Source organism: Trichosurus vulpecula, chromosome 4 (assembly GCF_011100635.1).
Source record: "Trichosurus vulpecula isolate mTriVul1 chromosome 4, mTriVul1.pri, whole genome shotgun sequence".
NCBI classification, from domain to species: domain Eukaryota; kingdom Metazoa; phylum Chordata; class Mammalia; order Diprotodontia; family Phalangeridae; genus Trichosurus; species Trichosurus vulpecula.
This window is the reverse complement of record NC_050576.1, coordinates 8,339,859-8,347,217: the sequence shown is the minus strand read 5'-3', so window position 1 is coordinate 8,347,217 and position 7,359 is coordinate 8,339,859.

Genomic DNA, 7,359 nt, shown 5'->3' with positions numbered 1-7,359 from the left:
TGCATGACTCAGCAATTAACCGGTATAAAATACTGCCAGTAACTCCATTAAAATCAGTCCATAGCCTGACCAGACGACTCACCCAGCCCCGTGTCTTTGTCTTTTTGTGTCAATTACTTCATCATATATTCACGCCACTGCTGGCACACAAATGTAAATGAACAAATGAATTAAACCAAAGAACGAGTGAGTGAATGAATGAACGAATGAGGAGTGAACGGATGGATAGATGAGTGAGAAAACAAATGAATTAAACAAAAGAGTGAATGAATGAATGAGAATGAAGGAATGGATGAGTGAGAGAACAAATGTAAATAAACAAATGAATTAAAGGAAGGAAGGAGTGAGTGAATGAATGAATGAATGAGGAGTGAATGGATGGATGGATGAGTGAGAAAAAAATTAAACAAAGGAGTGAGCGAATGAATGAGAATAAAGGAATGGATGAGTGAGAGAACAAATGCAAATGAACGAATGAATTAAACCAAGTAATGAGTGAGTGAATGAATGAATGGGTGGCAGCAGGGTGTGGAATGACCAGCGTAACTCAGCACCAGGAGCTCCTTAGCTATTTTAAATGAGGGTGAGCTCACAAATCTAGTGGGAACCTGTCAACCAAAAACCAGAGGGGGAGTGGCATCCTTGAACAATTCCAACAACAGCCTCTAAGGTTTGCAGAGCACTTTACCCGAGTTCCCTCATTTGATCTTCACTCTAAACCTTTGGGATAGGTACAACAATTAGCCCCATTTTACAGATGAGGACCTTGAGGCAAATAGGTTAAATGAAGTAAAAAGATGTTAACATTGTTTAAATTCTTCCTTCTGTTTTGCTCCTGACAGGGTCTTTCCTAACTTTTCAAATGCTCTCACCCAGACTTCTAGGACTTTGTGTTGCTGAGATTCCCAAAGTGAAAGCCTACCTGCCCCATCGCTGAGCGTTTGCAGGAGAGACACCCTGCTTCTGTGATCAGATGCCAAGCAGTCCTGGTGGATGCAGACTGGGTGCTAACTCTAGTCTCTGGTAAAAACCAGATGGGGAAGAATGGTTGGGAGTCCCAGAATTGGGAGAGAGCCTTGGGGCCCCCGAGTCTGACCATGGACTGAACTAGCATCTCTTCCACATTTGACTGGACAAACGCTCCTCCTGCCTCTGTTTGCAGGCTGCTAGGAAAAGACCCCTAGATAATTCCCCATCATCCATCTTCCAGGTGGACATTGCGTTGAGCAGACTACACCGTACCCTGCTCAGATCACACGAGGACTATTTTATTCCATTCTAAATGCTACATTTTGAGGAAGGACCTCCTGAAGAACAGCTAGTTAGGAGGCTAGCAGGGTGAAGGAGGACCTCAAATTTGTGTCAGATCACAACAAAGGACCTGAGGATACTCAGCCTGGAGAAGAGAGGACAGAGGTATGACATGATCTCTGACCCCAAGTGTTTGAAGGACTTTCACATAAAAGAGGGATTGGCCCCAGAAGCCAGAACCAGCAATGGGGAGTGGCGGGAGCTGAAAAGTTGTGAGTTAGGCTCGAGGTCCAGAAATACCTTCAGAAGGACTGGCATTATGCAAGAGTACAAGGGGCTACCACCAGAGGCAGGGGCTTCCCCAAATCTGAAATGTTTGAGTGAAGACCAGATGGTTTCTTTTTCAAAATTGGATTGGATTGGATTGGATGGGTCCCTGCCAGCATCCATGTGACCTGGTAGATAGAACATTGAACTTGGAGTCAGGAGAACCCAAGTCAGAACCTGCCTCAGCCGATGACTCAGCTGTGTGACCCTGAACAAGTTCTCCCCCCACCCCAATCTCTGCTCTGTTAAGTGAAGATAATAATAGCCCCTTACCTCCCAGGGTAGTTGTAAAGAGAAAATGCATGCATACATTCATGCATGTATGTCTGTGCGTATGTGTGTTGTTGTTGTGTCTGTCTTCCGTTCTCGAAGAGAACCGTGAAATCAGGGAAATGATAACATGACTTGCAATTGATGGATTTGAGTGAGGGAGGGGCTGTGCAAGGTCCCCAGCCTCACTTTCTCCTCCAGAGCCATCTGGGTCCAGTGACCAGATATTCACCAGCATGGTGCATTGTGAGACTCTGGCCCTTTCAAGCTAAGGTATTTTCAGGTTCTCACTTTGAGTGAGGTAATGCCCATTCAGTGAATAGGCATCTTCAAGGGAAGGCCCTTTTGATTAAAAACTCAAAAAAAAAAATCAAACTGGGAGGGGAAGACCCTCAGGGTTCCTGCCCAAAAGAGAAACAGTTACTATTTACATTTACTCTGTGCTAGGACGGCAGGGACCTATTGTCCAATATGTATGTGTGTATATTTATACAGAGATATAATACATGATCCTCTTATGTTCTAGTGATGGGGTACAGGCTCTGGGAGCCCCCCCCTGAATTCTCCTTGAATTTTCCTACTTGATCTGGCCCTTGCCTGAAGCCATAAGCCTTTCATTGTCTAGGCCCAAATCCCTAGGTTACTCCTAACCTAGCCTAGCCCTCCTTTGTCTGTCTAGTTTCCACCCTCGGTGTCTATGCCCAAATCTGTTACCCTTAAACTAGCCTAGCCCTACATTGTTTGTTATCTCCAGGTAGCCTTCAGCTACTTCCCATCTTTCATCCCATTCTCTTGGCTCCTAGAGTATGACCTCATCCCAGTCCCATCAAGCTCCTCCTCAGACTCCTCCTCAAGACCCTCCCTAACCCCTCCTCCCATCACCCCAGGACCATCCTAGATCCCTCCCACAATCTTTGTGTATATAAGTTTTATCTTGCCTCCATGAAGGTGCTCAGATTCAATCTAATCTGGCCTCTTGTGAAAACAAGCGTCACAAATGGTGAGATTTCTTAAGACAACCCAATATGGTGAATCTGTAATAAACTGTTTTTCTCTTTGGCTGTGAGAAGGCTTGAGTTGAATTCATTCCAGGAGGACCTGGTGTGTTGGTATTTTGGGATCTCGAGCACCTCTAAAAACTATCGTTCCCTGACCTCATCAGGAGTCTAGTTGGGACCTGGAGGAAGCCAGGGAGGCAGGCAGGAGGTGGAGGCTGAGAACTCTTGATTCAATGGAGTAAAAATTGCCTTTTGTATTTTTGGTTTTCACCTGACTAAGAAGAGGCTTAGTGGGACCTGAACAGCTGAATATTTGCCAGGGCTTCATGTGAAGGAGGGTTAGGCTTGTTGTTGGCCCCAAGCACAGAATTAAGTAGAGGGGCTACAGTTACTCAGCAGCAGCCTTTGCCTTCCTTACAAGGAAAAACCCTAGTTTGGAGCAGGCTGCCCGGGGTTGCTGATATCTCCTCCCTGGCCCTGCAGATGCCAAGGGGAAGCTGGAGAAGAATCCTAGGATGGGGCTTTGTGACCAGAAAGCCTCTGAGTTCCTTCTCTCTTCGAGGTTCTTCTGCCTGGAAGAGAACAGCTTTCTTCTCATGTCACACACCCAAACACCTCTGGCTGGTAGTTTGTCTAGGGTGGTCATTGTTTATGGCTCCTCTTTGCCCCACAGTGAGAGTGAGGCTGCCCCTGACATAGAAGGGGTGATGAGGGAATGAACTCTTGATTTGCTGGGCAGAGGCCCTTCCCCAGGAGTCAGACACATGTTCTGGCTGCTTGCTGAGGGAGGGACACCATCATCACGTGGCATATTTCCTTCAGCAAGGGGTCAGAGCACGTGTCTGTCTGTGGGGGAGGTGCCTCTGCTTAGTAAATCAGGGTTCCCCTTTGGGAAGCATATTAAGATCCTTCTTCAGAGCCAAGATGGCGGCTGGTAAACAGGGACTAGAGTGAGCTCCGTACCCGAGTCCCTCCAAAAACCTATAAAAAATGGCTCTGAACCAATTCTAGAATGGCAGAACCCACAGAACGGCAGAGGGAAGCAGGGCTCCAGCCCAGGACAGCCTGGATGGTCTCTGGGTGAGGTCTATTCCACACGGAGCTGGGAGCTGGCAATGGAGTGGAGCAGAGCCCAGCCTGAGCGGCGTGGACCATCCAGACCAGAAGCCAGGCGGAGGGGGCCCTAGCGCCCTGAATATGTGAGCTGCGGCAGTTACCAGACCCCTCGACCCACAAACACCAAAGACTGCAGAGAAGGTTAGTGGGAAAAGCTGCGGGAGTGGAAGGAGTTCGAGGTTCGGCTTCCAGCCCTGGGGGCAGCGGAGGTGGGGCAGCTACAGCTGTTGTTACTTCTGGCTCCAGGCCCACCTGGTGGGAGGAATTAAGTGGCGGATCAGAGCAGGAGTGCAACAGCCTGCTGAAGATCTAAGCCCAGTCTGGACTGGGGGTTCTTGGGGAAGGAGGAGTGCGGCTCTGACAGAGCTGGCACCTCCCCCCCAAACGTAGAACATAGAACTCGTTAGTCTATAAGCAGTCATACCCCACTGAAAAACTCAAGGGTCAAGTTAGTGGGTTGGGAATATGGCCAGGCAGCGAAAACATGCCCAGATTCAGTCTCAGACTTTGGATTCTTTCTTTGGTGACAAAGAAGACCAAAACATACAGCCTAAAGAAGACAACAAAGTCATAGAGCCTACAACCAAAGCCTCCAAGAAAAACATGAACTGGCCCCAGGCCATAGAAGAACTCAAAAAGGATTTGGAAAAGCAAGTTAGAGAAGTAGAGGAAAAATTGGGAAGAGAAATGAGAAGGATGCGAGAAAACCATGAAAAACAAGTCAATGACTTGCTAAAGGAGACCCAAAAAATACTGAAAAATACACTGAAGAAAACAACACCTTAAAAAACAGACTAACTCAAATGGCAAAAGAGCTCCAAAAAGCCAATGAGGAGAAGAATGCCTTGAAAGGCAGAATTAGCCAAATGGAAGAGGAGGTCCAAAAGACCACTGAAGAAAATACTACCTTAAAAATTAGATTGGAGCAAGTGGAAGCTAGTGCCTTTATGAGAAATCAGGATATTATAAAACAGAACCAAAGGAATGAAAAAATGGAAGACAATGTGAAATATCTCCTTGGAAAAACCACTGACCTGGAAAATAGATCCAGGAGAGATAATTTAAAAATTATTGGACTACCTGAAAGCCATGATCAAAAAAAGAGCCTAGATATCATCTTTCAAGAAATTATCAAGGAGAACTGCCCTGATATTCTAGAGCCACAGGGCAAAATAGAAATTGAAAGAATCCATCGATCACCTCCTCAAATAGATCCCAAAAAGAAATCTCCTAGGAATATTGTTGCCAAACTCCAGAGCTCCCAGATCAAGGAGAAAATACTGCAAGCAGCCAGAAAGAAACAATTTGAGTATTGTGGAAACCCAATCAGAATAACCCAAGATCTGGCAGCTTTTACATTAAGAGATCGAAGGGCTTGAATGCGATATTCCGGAGGTCAATGGAGCTAGGATTAAAACCTAGAATCACCTACCCAGCAAAACTGAGTATCATGTTCCAAGGCAAAATATGGATTTTCAATAAAATAGAGGACTTTCAAGCTTTCTCAGTGAAAAGACCAGAACTGAATAGAAAATTTGACTTTCAAACACAAGAATCAAGAGAAGCATGAAAAGGTAATCAAGCAATGGAAATTGCAAGGGACTTACTAAAGTTGAACTGTTTTGTTTACATTCCTACATGGAAAGATGATGTGTATGATTCATGAGACCTCAGTATTAGGGCAGTTGAAGGGAATATGCATATATATATATATGTTTATGTATATATATAAGTGAATGTGTATGTATATATCTATGTGTATGTGTATGTATGTATATATATGTGTGTGTATATGTATGTGTGTATATATATGTGTGTGTATATATATGTATATGTATATATATGTGTGTGTGTATATATATATATATATATATGTAAAAGAGAGAGAGCAGACATAGGGTGAGTTGAAGATGAAGGGAAGATATCTAAAAGAAATAAAATGAAATTAAGGGATGAGAGAGCAACATAGTGAGAGAGGGAGATAGGGAGAGATAGAATGGGGTGGATTATCTTGCATAAAGGTGGCAAAAGGAAGCAGTTCTGTGGGAGGAGGGGAGAGGGCAGGTGAGGGGGGAATGAGTGAACCTTGCTCTCATCAGATTTGGCCTGAGGGAGAGTACCATACATACTCAGTTGGGTATCTTACCCCACAGAAAAGAAGAGGGAGGAAGATAAAAAAAATAAAAGGGGGGGGGATGATGGAGGGGAAGGCAGATGGGGGTGGAGGTAATCAAAACAAACACTTTGGAAAGGGGACAGGGTTAAGGGAGAAAATTCAATAAAGCGGGATGGGTTGGGAAGGAGCAAAATGTAGTTAGCCTTTCACAACATGAGTATTGTGGAAGGGTTATACATAATGATACATGTGTGGCCTAGGTTGAATTGCTCAACTTCTTAGGGAGGGTGGGTGGGAAGGGAAGAGGGGAGAGAATTTGGAATTCAAAGTTTTAAAATCAGATGTTCAAAAACAAAAAAAGTTTTTGCATGCAACTAAAAAATAAAATACACAGGCAATGGGGCGTAGAAATTTATCTTGCCCTACAAGAAAGGAAGGGAAAAGGGGATGAGAGGGGAGGGGGGGTGATAGAGGGGAGGGCTGACTGGGGAACAAGGCAACCAGAATATAAGCCATCTTGGAGTGGGGGGGAGGGTAGAAATGGGGAGAAAATTTGTAATTCAAACTGTTGTGAAAATCAATGCTGAAAACCAAATATGTTAAATAAATAAATTTAAACTAAAAAAAAAGATCCTTCTTCTGTCCCTTCATTCCTTTTTATGGGAAATATTAAGAAATAATATTATTCCAGTCTAAATTAATTTTGGACCTGTCAGAAAAAAATAAGCCTGGTTGATAATCAAATTCTAAAGAGTAAGCATTCTACTTTAGTTAGTCAGTCAGTCAGTCAACAAACACTGATTAAACACCAGGCTCCAGCTGGGTGCTAAGAGTACAAAGAAAAGCCCAAAACAGCTCCACCCTCAAGGAGTTTACACTCTAAGGAGGGTGGGGTGGGGAGCAGACCCATAAAAGGGAGTTAAAGGTACCGGGAAGAGGAGGTAGTGGGCCGAGGCAGAGGGTACATACCTAGGAGATGTGAGTACAAGATTTGACTTTAAACTGAGCACCACCTTTCGGCTCTTCTGGTACAAGTTTGAGTGAGGCCCCAAACCAGCCCAAACCCTGGCATCTTGGCAGGAGCAACTTACCTATTTAATAAGCATCTATTTGAGCACTTCCTATATGAGAGTGCCCTGGATCAAGCACTGAAGAAGCTCTAATGAGGGTAAGACCAAGCACCCCCCCATAAGAGCTTATAATCCAGATGAGATGCCAATAAAAAGCGCAGTATTTCCCCCTGAAAACATGTGTGTTTATAGTAATAAAAAAGAAAAAGCT